Raw genomic sequence first — 13,149 nt, 5'->3', positions numbered from 1 at the left:
GATTAAAAAATATATTGTTTGTAAATCTACACCTTTTTCAAGGACATGAATTATATTGAGCAGGAAATATGTTTCATAGAATCAATAATTGCACTTTATTTATGTAACTGATATATCAATTTAATTTGACCAATCAAAACGCAACTACTCTTTGTAATATTAACCGATAGAGGATGTGGTTTAGGATATATTTTGATCTGGTTTTTTTATATAGGTTAATGCTTTTATTTAGTAACTATTAACGCTATTGTCTACACTAACCTCAGAACGTTTAAGCTTCTTTACTCATTAATACAATATAATTTAACATTTATAATAGTTATGTATTATACCATGCAAAGATAGTGATGAGTAAAATCTACTTAGTATTACAGGTTAAAGATCGAGTGCATGAAAACATAAAAAAGCAGCATTTTTATTATTATTATCTCCAATTTAAGGAAGCTCGAGGGTACAAAAAAATCGGCAAATTTTTTTTTTATTACAAAATTTATTTATTACACTTTTAGGTGTTACCCCATGATGTGGTACAAAAATAACTTTAAAAATCAATTCTTTTTGGATCCAGATGATTTTTAAAATGTTTATATTATTGAAAAAGCTTCAAATTATCTCCCTTTGGTGAAGAAATTGCATTTTTTGGCATTAAAATTGGAATATCTTTTTTAACTCATCGGTGACCTATTTTTTTGTTATAATATTCAAATAAGCTGTACTCAAACTAAACTATTGTTTAATTTAAGCCATTTCTGTAATTTGGTTCTTTTTTTATTTCGATATCACCGTTTTTTTTCCTACTAGTTCAACAGAAAAAAAGTAACCTTACAAACATGTATGCTTCTTTCGAACGCAGATTGTGATCTTAAATGAACGGTGACCCAATATGTTTATGATATTTTTCTATTAAGTATAGGATAAAGTTTATTTATAGAAAAAAATAACGAAATCATATATTAAACTTTTTTTCTTTAAACCCGCGTGCCCACTATGAGGCTTATAACATGGAACAAATACTTTTACCTCGCCGCAATTTAAGATAGTTAATTATTTACTTATTGTCGATGATCTCAACTACAATGCGATATTAAACCAACAAACGGCAGATAAATTCTAGAATGACATATGTAGTAACACTTAGGAATTAATTGGCCGAATATCTCATTGTTTAATTCACAAACAATACCTACATTTACATCAGCACATTTAGATTATTGTAATGTAACTTGGATAAGGCATATGAAACAAAAAGAGTGCTTAACATTTGAAATAATCAGACCGAGCGAAAGAAAATAATTACCAGGCAAACTTAGGGAAATGAATTTCAGTAATTGATGCTCCAGAACTGTTAACATGATATATAACAGAATATATACCTCAAACACCTTGAAATATCCCCTAGTATACAAACAACACAAGAGAAAACTTGTTTGAGAAATTTTTAAAACATTCTTGACACACATCCTTAAAGCGCATGAAAATATTTATTTTCCCAACCAAAAACAAAGAAATTAGCTATTTCTAATCCTCTTTATGAACATAATGTTTTTTTCCCAAATTTGTAAACTTCATTTTATCTGAACAGTCATTTCGTATCAATACACGAATCAAGTATATAAAAATTTTGTAATTATCAACACCCGGTTGAATTATCGTCTAGTTGTGTGTTTTTTTCCTGAAACTATCACCAGTCCAATAGCTCAGTGCTTTTCACTGCTTTTCAGATAAAATATTTTCATTATGAAATATTTAGAAAAAATCTGAAAATTTGTTACCTAAAAAATTTAATGTAACTCACACATAACCAAGTGTGGGCTCTAATTTATTTTCGCCTATTTCAATTGTTCAAAGATTTCATTTTATTTTGCTATCTGATTAGTGACTTTCCAATTTTAATATTTCTCGGAGATCGTTTTTGTTAATTTGTTATTATAACGACCCTATTTTCTTGAAATGTGCATATAGTAAATCTTGAAATATATTAGATAATGTCCTTGTTCAGTCGTTACAAATGTTCAACTCAAAATATTGCTCTACATATAAAAAGCTTTGTGATAAATAATACATCGGTTTGCATTAAGATAGTATAAAGTACATTTTGCATTTTGCAGGTTGTAAATATTCTACCCAAAACATTTATAAACTAAACCCTCTAAACGTGACTAATATGTTGTCAATCAAACAATCAAGTGTCTTGATAATATCGGTTTCGAGAAAACATTTGTTTTTTATGAGAGTGATTTCTTAAAAAGTCTGAATACGATATTTCTCACTTGACAAGATACTTGTATCTACGTTGGTCATTCATTTTTATGACCCCCCCCCCCCCCCCCACCCACAAAGGACTAACTTCATTTTTTTTTTGTTAAAGAACGATAAACAAGGATGACTGTTCTCAAATGATAATACTGCTAGTTTTATACACGAATTTTTAATAACAATGATTCTGACTTCTCTATTACAAATAAATTTCGAATTGAGTGGCAGATGCATCATGATATGTTTTTCTTCTAAAATCTGACTTTACATACTTCCGCGTTTTTAAACCATTGAATTTAAAGGAAAACACGATTATATTATATTACAATACATTTAATCATTAGCAATCAATATCCATAAAAAGAAGAGAAGTCAATAAACCAGCAACTTCAAACCACAATAAATACAAATTAAAAGTTAGAGGGCAACATATAGACAGTAACCTGTCATCTTTTTTTTTTTAATCTCAATCTTTTTTCATTGATCTTTTTTCATTGAAGAACATCAGTTCAACAATTCACTTATACTATACAAATAAAACTAGACCTGGTACGATTGCCAATAACTAACCAACAAAGTTAAAATGACGTGGATTAAACAAATATTGGTTTTACGTAAATAAAAATACATAGCGACAAAAAAAAACGTTTTATAATATTGTCTTGTAAAAAACCTCACAGATAAGGCTATCTTAATCTAATAATTCGACTTAAATTAATGCAATGCCTTCTCACACTGAAGTCCCTGTTATGGTCTTCCAGGAAAACATTATAAGACAGATACAATACAATTTTGTGTAATGCAAAAAGAATGTTTTTCTGTTCTTGTCTTATTTATTGAAAAGTTTTTTTAATTTTATCCACGCGGTGCACAAAATAGGAAAAAAAATTGGGCTGAAAATGCACCAAATACTTATATTCAATATGAAAATTCACATCTGTCTAATACAATATCAAATTGTTAAGAAATGTTCTCCATATTACCCTACCGGTTTCACTGTTTAACAGATCTTTAAGGATATGATATTATGCTTTAATGTAACTATAGGTATTTCAGCTAACATATATCAGTATGACCACCGTGCAAAATGATTCATGTCAATCTAGTATCATTACAACTTTATCACAATTTTGAAACTTATACACTAAAAAACCCATATCAGAGACGCATGTACATTTTTAAAATTTCCAAACAGGCAAACACGACGCCAAAACGGCAGAGATAATCTTGTAAGAGAGCCGTAGTGTAGTGGTTAATGCATCGGACTACTAACACAAAGGTTCCTAGTTCGATTCCCGTTCGGGATGAAAATTTCAGGGACTCAATTTTCGGCTCTCCCTTGACACCATTTGCGAGTATGGTCTTGAGAAAACGATGATAGTCCGTCGAAAGGGGACGATAAATGGCTGACCCGTGTTTAGAGAAAGCCATATCTCTTGCACGTTAAAGACACCCTTGTAGATTTCGAATCAGAGTAGGCTTATGCCGCTATAAGGCAGCACTCGCATCCGCAAAGTGGAAAGGAATTAATATTAGTTGCAAAACTTGTTTCCCAATCCACTATAAATAAATATGTTTAAACTAAACAGATATGCCAAAATAAAAATAGTTATCTGCAATATGAACTTGCATAACTCTATAATTCCAAAGGTGCAGACAGTTAAGATTTTGCAACTGCGTAGTCCCAATAAACAGCCCTAACAGATCTAAGTTGGTGTAATATTTCAAATTTGACAAACGTAGAGCAATTACAACAGAGACTGCTTATTTAAACATTACAAATAAATAGCAGTGTGATAATGACTAAAACAAATACTATTTTGACTAAACTTGAATAATTGAACGTGACTGTGAACTTATACATCCCTTCAATCTTGTAATTTAAACTAGTATAATTCAAAAATTCTTGAAATGTATAAGAGTCCAATACGGAAGCCGGAGTTACTGGGAACAAGTGAAGGCAGGAAAGAGTGATGGTAGGGAAAATGAATGACTCGTTTTATGCTTTTTTCCCTCTTGGTTATATGTACACAGATCTTTAACACGTTATTAAAAAAAGATTTTTTTCTCTGGAAAAATCAATTTTGATTAATAAATTTAATTTGCTAAAACCTAAGAGATCTCGACAAATCAAACTAAGAAAGACTTGCATATCAAATTAAAAAACTTTTAAAGTAAGGTGAGCATGCTTATAGAACTAGGCTTGTAAGCAGTCATTAAGCCCTCCATTTTAACAGGTTACTTTTTGTTATTGGAGGAATCGGTGACCGAGTAGTATAAGTAGTTACTACTCTTATCACATGCAAGTCACCACTGATGTGCGGCTCGTGCGGGTTCTCTCGACTCCAAACTTTATTTACTAGGATTGTCAGTTTTCCTATCGAAGGTTGTTGTTTTTCCTGCCCTTCCAGCTCCCTATACAATCCCTTTTTGTTATTTCAATGTTTAAAAGCATTGCTATTAACACAAAGTAGTGTTCATGAGATGATAGTTGTCTTCTGTATTTATATTAATTTTTGGTAAAGTTTATGATTTGGTGTTGATGGTAAAAATGCTGAAAAATGCTTTCACATTCAGGCTGATCTATTGTAAAACTATTTTATAGACAACCATCTTCTATTTAAACAGTGCATTTTGTTTGAGAGTTGTAACAATTTTAATTTGTATATGGAAAATGAAAATATTACACTGAAAGAGTTAGGCAAATTACAAAATATACAATCCCCTAAGATGCTTATATCAAAACTCTGATCCGTCTCAATATATTCATTTTCAATCAGTATTTATGTACACCTTATTTCTATGAAATCAAATATGTTTGATAATAATCATCAACTGTTAATGTATTCTATGGTTCAATCTTAATGTATAGTGCTTTGTTGACTATTGTTTATAATTCTCTATTTTTTGTTGTTGTTGGAATTGTTTGACTGTACTTGTCTGACTGCTAGTATTTTCTTAGAAAATTGGGGGATACCATAGTAAAAATAGGATTAATAACGAGCCAACTATTCTGATGTATTTTATAACGATTACAAGACTTAATAATCGACAGGATTGTCTAGCATCGTTCAAGGCCGTACGGTGACCTATAGTTGTTAATGCTTGTGTCATTTTGGTCTTTTGTGGATAGTTGTCTCATTGTCAATCATACCACATCTTCTTTTTTATATATAGCCATACAACCAGGTTCAATCCATCAGTTTTTCTTCACATGTCCTGTTAGACAGGAATATGACGGTAAGTTGTTATCAAATAGTCGGTTTGTATGTAGATAGGCATAAGTTTTTGTTGCAGTTGAGTGTTGTTTTGTTCCGATGTTTTCCTCTTATACTTGATGTGCTCCCCTCGATTTAGTACTAACCCTATTTTTTTCTCAAAATCGATTTATGACTTTTATACAGCGGCAAACTTCTGTTACCCTTAGGAACAGGTAACCATGAGAAATGTGTAACAGGACCCAGAGCGCTATGCTTCTAGGGTATACATTGATTTTTTATATTTTCAACGTATTTTAATTGATGTCAGACGTTAATTTAACAAGAGATTTTACAATAAGTAATACAAATAATATTGATGAAATGACCTCTTGAAATGTCAAAAATTCTTTGAAAAAAATGAAGTTTACAGACTGAAAACAACTTTATCTCAACTGAATTTTAAGGACCAAAAACAAATGTGTAAAATAATTTTCGGAAGATAGAAATGTGTTTGAGCATAATCATTAGATGTCATGTATATCCCGAATCGTCGATGAATTCATGTTTGGTATATAAAAACGTATGTTCAACGCACTTTCGGTTTCTCTTATGGACTATAAACCAATCAAATGATTATTTAAAATTATAAAAAGGATTTTATTTTGAAAACAATCATCTAATGTAATCACAATTTATATAGAATGTTTTGTCTTCGACATGACTTTAAATCTATTTCACGGAAAGAATAGTTAAAACACTTACCAGTGTGAACCATGTAATTTTAACGATGAGTATCTTATGCAATCAAATTCAGTAAAATCACAATGTTGTAAGTTATGTGTTTTTGTCTCTTTTATGTAGTTAGTGACTTCGTTAACTTTATTTAGTAATAATAACAATAGTAGAGCATGGTGTCTCTGCCACCAGTTCGCATAGGGTGATATCCACTGACACTGCTTTTGTTTCTATTGTCCTCGTCATCTGATTTCACGTGCTCCTCCTTGACACGCATTCCTTGAACCTCTTGACATGATGATCGGAATCGCCATTTCTGTATGGAATAAAAGTGAGAACGTTTAGATTGCATTTTGGGCGCCAAAACTAGTGTTTATACTCTCTCTCTCTCTCTCTCTCTCTCTCTCTCTCTCTCTCTCTCTCTCTCTCTCTCTCTCTCTCTCCTTTTATTCCAGTAATAGCTCTTCGTTGCATATTTCGTTTTTGTTAGGTACATGTATAGCAATAAACTATTTCTAATAATATCTTAATATAATTGTAATACCTGCAACAGTAGTTTATTAGAGTGTCTTTATTATATGTTCCACTAGGAAGAACACCCCCTCCGTCATTAGAATTTCGTTTGTCTTCATCATCCCAGAGTACACTTCCCATATGGAAGCCTAAAATAGTAATATTTACTGCATATATCATATAACTATATTTTTATTAACTTATGTTATATCGATACTGTCATCTTTCGGTACCTTAATTGATCTTTAACTAACTTGAAACAATTGCTCTTTGAAAATCATTTGACTACGCGTCTTTATTCTTAACAAACCCAAAATAATAAAAGGCCAGAGCAGACATGCATAAGCAACTTTGCCTGGAACATCTACAATTGCAGTTTGAGAATAATAAAACAAACATTGTGTTTGAACTGATAATTTGAGACCAATACAAAAGTATAATTTTGCTTATATGTATCTGTTACTACTGAGTAATATTAAGGCTTACATGTTAGAATATATTTATATACCTATATGGAGTTATTTTCTTTCAGAACGTCGGGTCATTCTTTTTCAGAATCAACCCGGACGATACCATGTTTCAATGGTATATGCTCCAAGGCATAAAATAATGACCTGTGTAAGGTCATTATTTTCCTTGATTAACATGCAATCTATGATGTACTTCAAAATTTTATTCGTCTAATAGTTTTTTGGTGCCGATTTGGGTATTTATTTCTAAAGTTCAACCGATGCTAGATGTAAAAGAAACCGTCATTGTAGACCCGCAATTTAGTTTTAGAAACAAATAACGTGAAGTTTTGTTGATTTATCGCTATAATAATTATAAAGAAACATTATCATATAGGTCAGATGAATTTTAATGTAGACTTTAATAAAATAAATCCAGATTTAACATATTCGTGTGTAAGATTTTGAAAATCTTATTGAGTCAAACTGAATAGGTTGATTGCTTAACGTCCAGTGGCAAATATTTCATGCATGTTCAGAACGATACACACTGAATAGGAAATCATACTGTGACCTACATGTATTTATATTCGTCTTCGTGTCAGTTCGTAACTTTTTAAAATGTATGTATACCTTTTACTCTATCAAATGATCAACTAATAAAATAATCTTATATTCTATTGAATAACACGAAAGGGTCGGTGCGGAGGGTATATAATTTTATCCTGATTATCTTTTAATAAAATGTATTGCTGTTCGAAAGACAATCTTTCTAAATTTTTCATTCGATTCAAGTAAAATGGTTAAATAAATAACAACTTTTCCGCGATAGAAATAACATAACAAAACGAAAAAAAACCACATACCCCTCCCCTTTTTCCATAAGCTAAGTGACACAATAAATAACTTACAATGTGTCTTGTATTTGTCATACACCGTTATCGGATGGTAACAATACATTTTTGTCTTACTTCATGCAGTTACAGTTATATTTTTATTGTGTATGGATAACAATTTTTGTTTAAAGGTTTATATCTAAATTATTTAGTGAGTTTTATTTCACATTTTAAATGAGCCGCAGGGCGTATTAAACCTGAACGCATTAGAAAGGAATATCCCACTTTAGTGTTGTCGGTAAAAAAGGATACTTAATTTTACAAATCTTTATGAAATTAATATTTTTTGACGGTATATAAGTCAGATAATGCATTTTTTAAGGTTTTTCTGTCGTAGAACACACCTCGGGGTGTCAGGATTGTTCAAAGAAAGACCTCCCTCCGGTCGGTCTTTCATTTGATCAATCCTGTCACCCCTCGGTGTGTTCTACGACAAGAAAAACCTTAAAATATGCATTATCTATAACGTATATACCTGGTGGGCAGGAAACGCCTTGTCTTATAATACAATAATTTCCTTTTGGCCAATGTGCAGTTCCGGCTACGTGGCCGTCCTTTGTACAATAATAAAATACCATGTCTTTTCCAAATGAACCTGTTGGAAAAAATGTTTTTTTAATAATGTTGAACAGAAATCAAATAGTTACAGATATTGTAATTATCTGGTATTTCAGGATTTTATTAATAAGGATCTGTGTTTCTATATTGAAACAATGTTCTATATTTTAAGTTAAAGTAATCTGCATATTACTTGAAAGTTGAAACATTTACCGTAGAAATTATGTCCAAATGTAATCCCATTATTAGGTCTTTCATCTTCATTATCTTGCTTTCGTCATCCTTCCCTCCAGCCAGATGGGCATCCTGAACGCGGTTTGACTAGTGTATAACTTCCTTTTGGCCATTGTACTAAAAAAATTGTGAATACATGTGTTAGTACATTATTGATGATATCCTTAATGTATTAAAAAGAAATGAAATAAACATGTTTGAAATATTTTTTGACAATAAATACAATCCTATAAGATAAATAATCTGGTATATTGTATCTAAGACTGTGATGTCAGGCCTTTGTTAAAGGGTTTAAAAGTATATGTGGTGTCTTCAGTGATTTATAATACTAAACTTAATATAGATTTATAGATTATACATTTTGATTTAATCTAGCACAAATTTTTTCTCTAAACTTTAATACAATTATTGATGTTCTTAAAAGCAGAAACTGCTAATCATAATTTGCAAACTTGATGTTTTATCTATTTCATAAAAGTTACCAGCATATGCAGATGCAATAATGAGGATCAATGACAACAGGTAGAGCATCTTCAAGCACTGAATTCTATTGTCGAGCAGCGGAAATGATAAAAGACTAAATAATGTAATTTACCAACATTGCAATTCGGTTTGGCTATTCTATTTAAAAGTAAAATATAAAATCAATAGTATTTGTAGTTACTATAAAGAAAATGTGATAAAAACGCAATTTATGTGAAATTTTTGGTATTTTCTAAGATTTATTTCTGATATACGTCATTTGTCTGAGATGAGTGTTAGCATTGTTGTATTTTACACCTACAGTATATTTGGTCTCTTGTAGAGTGTTTTCGGATTGGCAATCATGCCACATCTTCTGTGTGTACATAGAAAGAATAAATATAGTATTTAGTTAATAAATAAAAACTTAGATGATAGTTGAAAATTACCTATCGCTACTTACTTCTCTTTAAGGTTCGTCTAGTGTTTGAACTATTTTCAAAAGTTACTTGTAAGATAAATAGATATGGTTAATTGAAAAACATATTGTTTGTAAATCTACACCTTTTTCAAGGAAGTGAATTATATTGAGCAGGAAATATGTTTCATAGAATCAATAATTGCTCTTTATTTATGTTTCTGATATATCATTTTCATTTCACCAATCAAAACGTCACTACGCTTTGAAACATTAACCGATAGAGGATATGATCCTTTCTTTATATTGGTTAATGCTTTTATAAATTGAAATTTACGCTATTGTGTACATACCAACCACGAAACGTGACAGCTTCTTACTCAATAATACACCATAGGTTAACCTTTATATAAGTCGTTGATTATATCTTGCAAAGATAAATATTAGTTAAATATGTAACAGGTTTAATATCGACTTCATGAAAAAAAAAATAGCAGCAATTTTCATTATAATGATCTCCATTTTAAAGACACTATGCGGCTTAAAAAATGGAACAAATACTCTTACCTCACCTAAATTCAAGAAGGTTAATTATTTGCTAATTGTCGATGGTCAAAACTTTGATATTAAACCAATAGAATACAGATTAGACATATGTAGTAACACTTAGGAATGTATTTGCCGATCATCTCATTGCTTAATTCACAAACAATTCCTACGTTTACAGTTGCACATCTAGATAAATAAGCCATATGATTTTAAAAAGAGTGCATAACATATGAAATAAAAATACTCAAAAGAGAAAAAATTATAGGTAAACCTGTAATTGATGCTCCAGAACTGTAAACATGATGAGAATGAACACCTTAAACACCTTGAAATATTCCCTAGTATACAAACAACACAAGAGAAAACTTGATAGATATTAGATAATGTACTTGTTGAATCGTTTCAACTGTGCAACTCAAAATATTGGTCTACATATAACAAGCTTTCTGAAAAATACACCGGTTTGCAATTAAGATAGTATGAAGCACATTTTGTAAGTTGTAAATATTCTACTTAAAATATTTATAAAATAAACGTGACTTATATGTTGTCAATCAACCAAGCAAGTTTCTGGATAATATCGGTTTCGAGAAATCTTTTGTATTCATCAGAGTGATTTCTTACAAAGGTATCAATAAGATATATCTCTTACTTAGACAAAATACCGGTACCACAGTTGGTCATTCTTTTTTATGAAACACAAACCTGACAAAAGGACTTACTCTTACATTTTGTTTCTGTTAAGGAACGTTATACAGGGATGACTGTTCTTAAATGATAATACTGCTAGTTTCATACAAGAATTTAAAAAACAGTGATTCTTTCTTCTCTATTACAAATACATTTTGAATTCAGTGGCAGATGCCTCATGTAATGATTTTTCTAGAAGCTGAGTTTACATACTTCCTCGTACTTTATTACAACATCGTACATCATGCTTATATTATATTAGATTACATTTAATCATTATCAATCAATGTCAATAAAAAGAGATGTCACTAACACAGCAACTTTAAACCAAAATGAATAAAAATTGAAAGTTGGAGGGCAACATATAGACATTAAGGTTTGGACCCATTAAAACGTTTAATCCCGCTGCAAATGTTTGCACCTGTCCTAAGTCAGGAATCTGATGTACAGTAGTTGTCGTTTGTTTATGTAATATATACGTGTTTCTCGTTTCTCGTTTTGTTTATATAGATTAGACCGTTGGTTTTCCCGTTTGAATGGTTTTACACTAGTAATTTTTGGGCCTTTTATAGCTTGTTATTCGGTGTGAGCCAAGGCTCCGTGTTGAAGGCCGTACTTTAACCTATAATGGTTTAATTTTTAAATTGTTATTTGGATGGAGAGTTGTCTCATTGGCACTCACACCACATCTTCCTATATCTATTAACCTGTCATCTGTTTTTATTTATCTCGATGTATTTTATATTAATTCAATTCACTAATAATATACAAATCAGTAGACCTGCTACGATTGCCAATAACTAACCACCAAAGTTCAAATGACGTGGATTTGAACAATATTGGTTTTGCGTAAAAACAAATACACAGCGACCAAAAAAATCGTTTTATAATTTTGTCTTGTAAAACAACTCACAGTTTAATCTAATTATTTGACTCAAACTAATGCAAGTAATGTAATGAAACCTTCTTACACTGAAATGTCTGTTATGTGCTTCCAGGAAGACATTATAAGGCAGATAAATAAAATTTTGCAAAAAAATAAAGATCTTGTTTTCTCTGGCAATTTAATTTTGTTTAATCAATCTTATTTGTTAAGACCAAAGAGATCTTAAAAAATCTGCTTAAAATAGCGATAAAACAAAGGATCAAATCAAATCACCTTTAGTTATTTCATTGATTGAATAGATTGCTATTAATACGAAGTAGTGTTCATGATATGATAGTTGTCTTCTGGTTTAATCTTATTTTTTTGATCAAGTTGATGGTTTAGTATTCACATTCATTTTAAAACTGAAGCTGATCTATTGAAACAGTGAATTTTGTTTAAGAGTTGTAACAACTATAAAACAGATAGGCATGCAGCACAAATAACAAGTAACAAAAACAAACGATACAAATTTCCGATCTTAGAGTAACCACAGGTTACTGAAACCTAGAAGCCAATAACAACTAATGAATATATCAAACATACAATATTGTATTTTTATGTACATGTAAAAAACATTGCATTGGATTTGGGATAAAAACTTTCCTTTGTCAATGCATGTAGGTATTTCGATGTTTCAATTTAATCAAAGAAAAGGAGAGAGACTAAACTATTGGGTGTAACTGTCGCTGAATCTCTTAACAAAAAGAATTCATCTGCCAATAAATTCTTTAATGATGTCTATGCGCTAGTAATTCTATTTAGATTCTCGGATGACTCTTTTTAAAGATATTGAAATGTTTCAAACATTGAATGATAGTATGCATTGCAGAAGTGTCCCAATTCTTTGAGTTGTCTTTTCTTTACGAGTCTTCTATGATTCGCTGATTTAACAGTATAAATTAAATAACTAGCAACTTTTTGGTAAGGTTTCGAAAACATAAGAATATTAGGACCGTTTTAACCTACAAAACCTACAAAATTAATCTCATTAATAGTGTTTTAATTATGAAATTAATATAAACAATTTATCTGACAGGAGACATTTTACAGCTTAATGTAGTGCCAGTAATTTTATTTACAATCAACCATTAAAGATAATTCATAAATTGAAGAAAACAATCATATTACAATTTTTTGAGTCACTTATTTTCATCGAAGTTCAAATTTCAAAATAGATATAGACAAAATACGAGGCAGACACAAAAATTAAAACAAAATTGTTTGAAAGATAAATACAAAGATTTAAAAGTTTTATGTTTAC

The 13,149-nt window shown here is 30.4% G+C and overlaps 1 pseudogene; it reads right to left on the bottom strand.

Annotated features, from left to right (window-relative positions):
* Positions 1-5,447: 5,447 nt before the first annotated feature.
* Positions 5,448-11,206, bottom strand: LOC134723006 (uncharacterized; annotated as a pseudogene).
* Positions 11,207-13,149: the final 1,943 nt, after the last annotated feature.

This window comes from Mytilus trossulus, chromosome 6 (genome assembly GCF_036588685.1).
Source record: "Mytilus trossulus isolate FHL-02 chromosome 6, PNRI_Mtr1.1.1.hap1, whole genome shotgun sequence".
Taxonomy (NCBI): domain Eukaryota; kingdom Metazoa; phylum Mollusca; class Bivalvia; order Mytilida; family Mytilidae; genus Mytilus; species Mytilus trossulus.
This window is presented reverse-complemented; position numbering and strand designations above follow the sequence as displayed.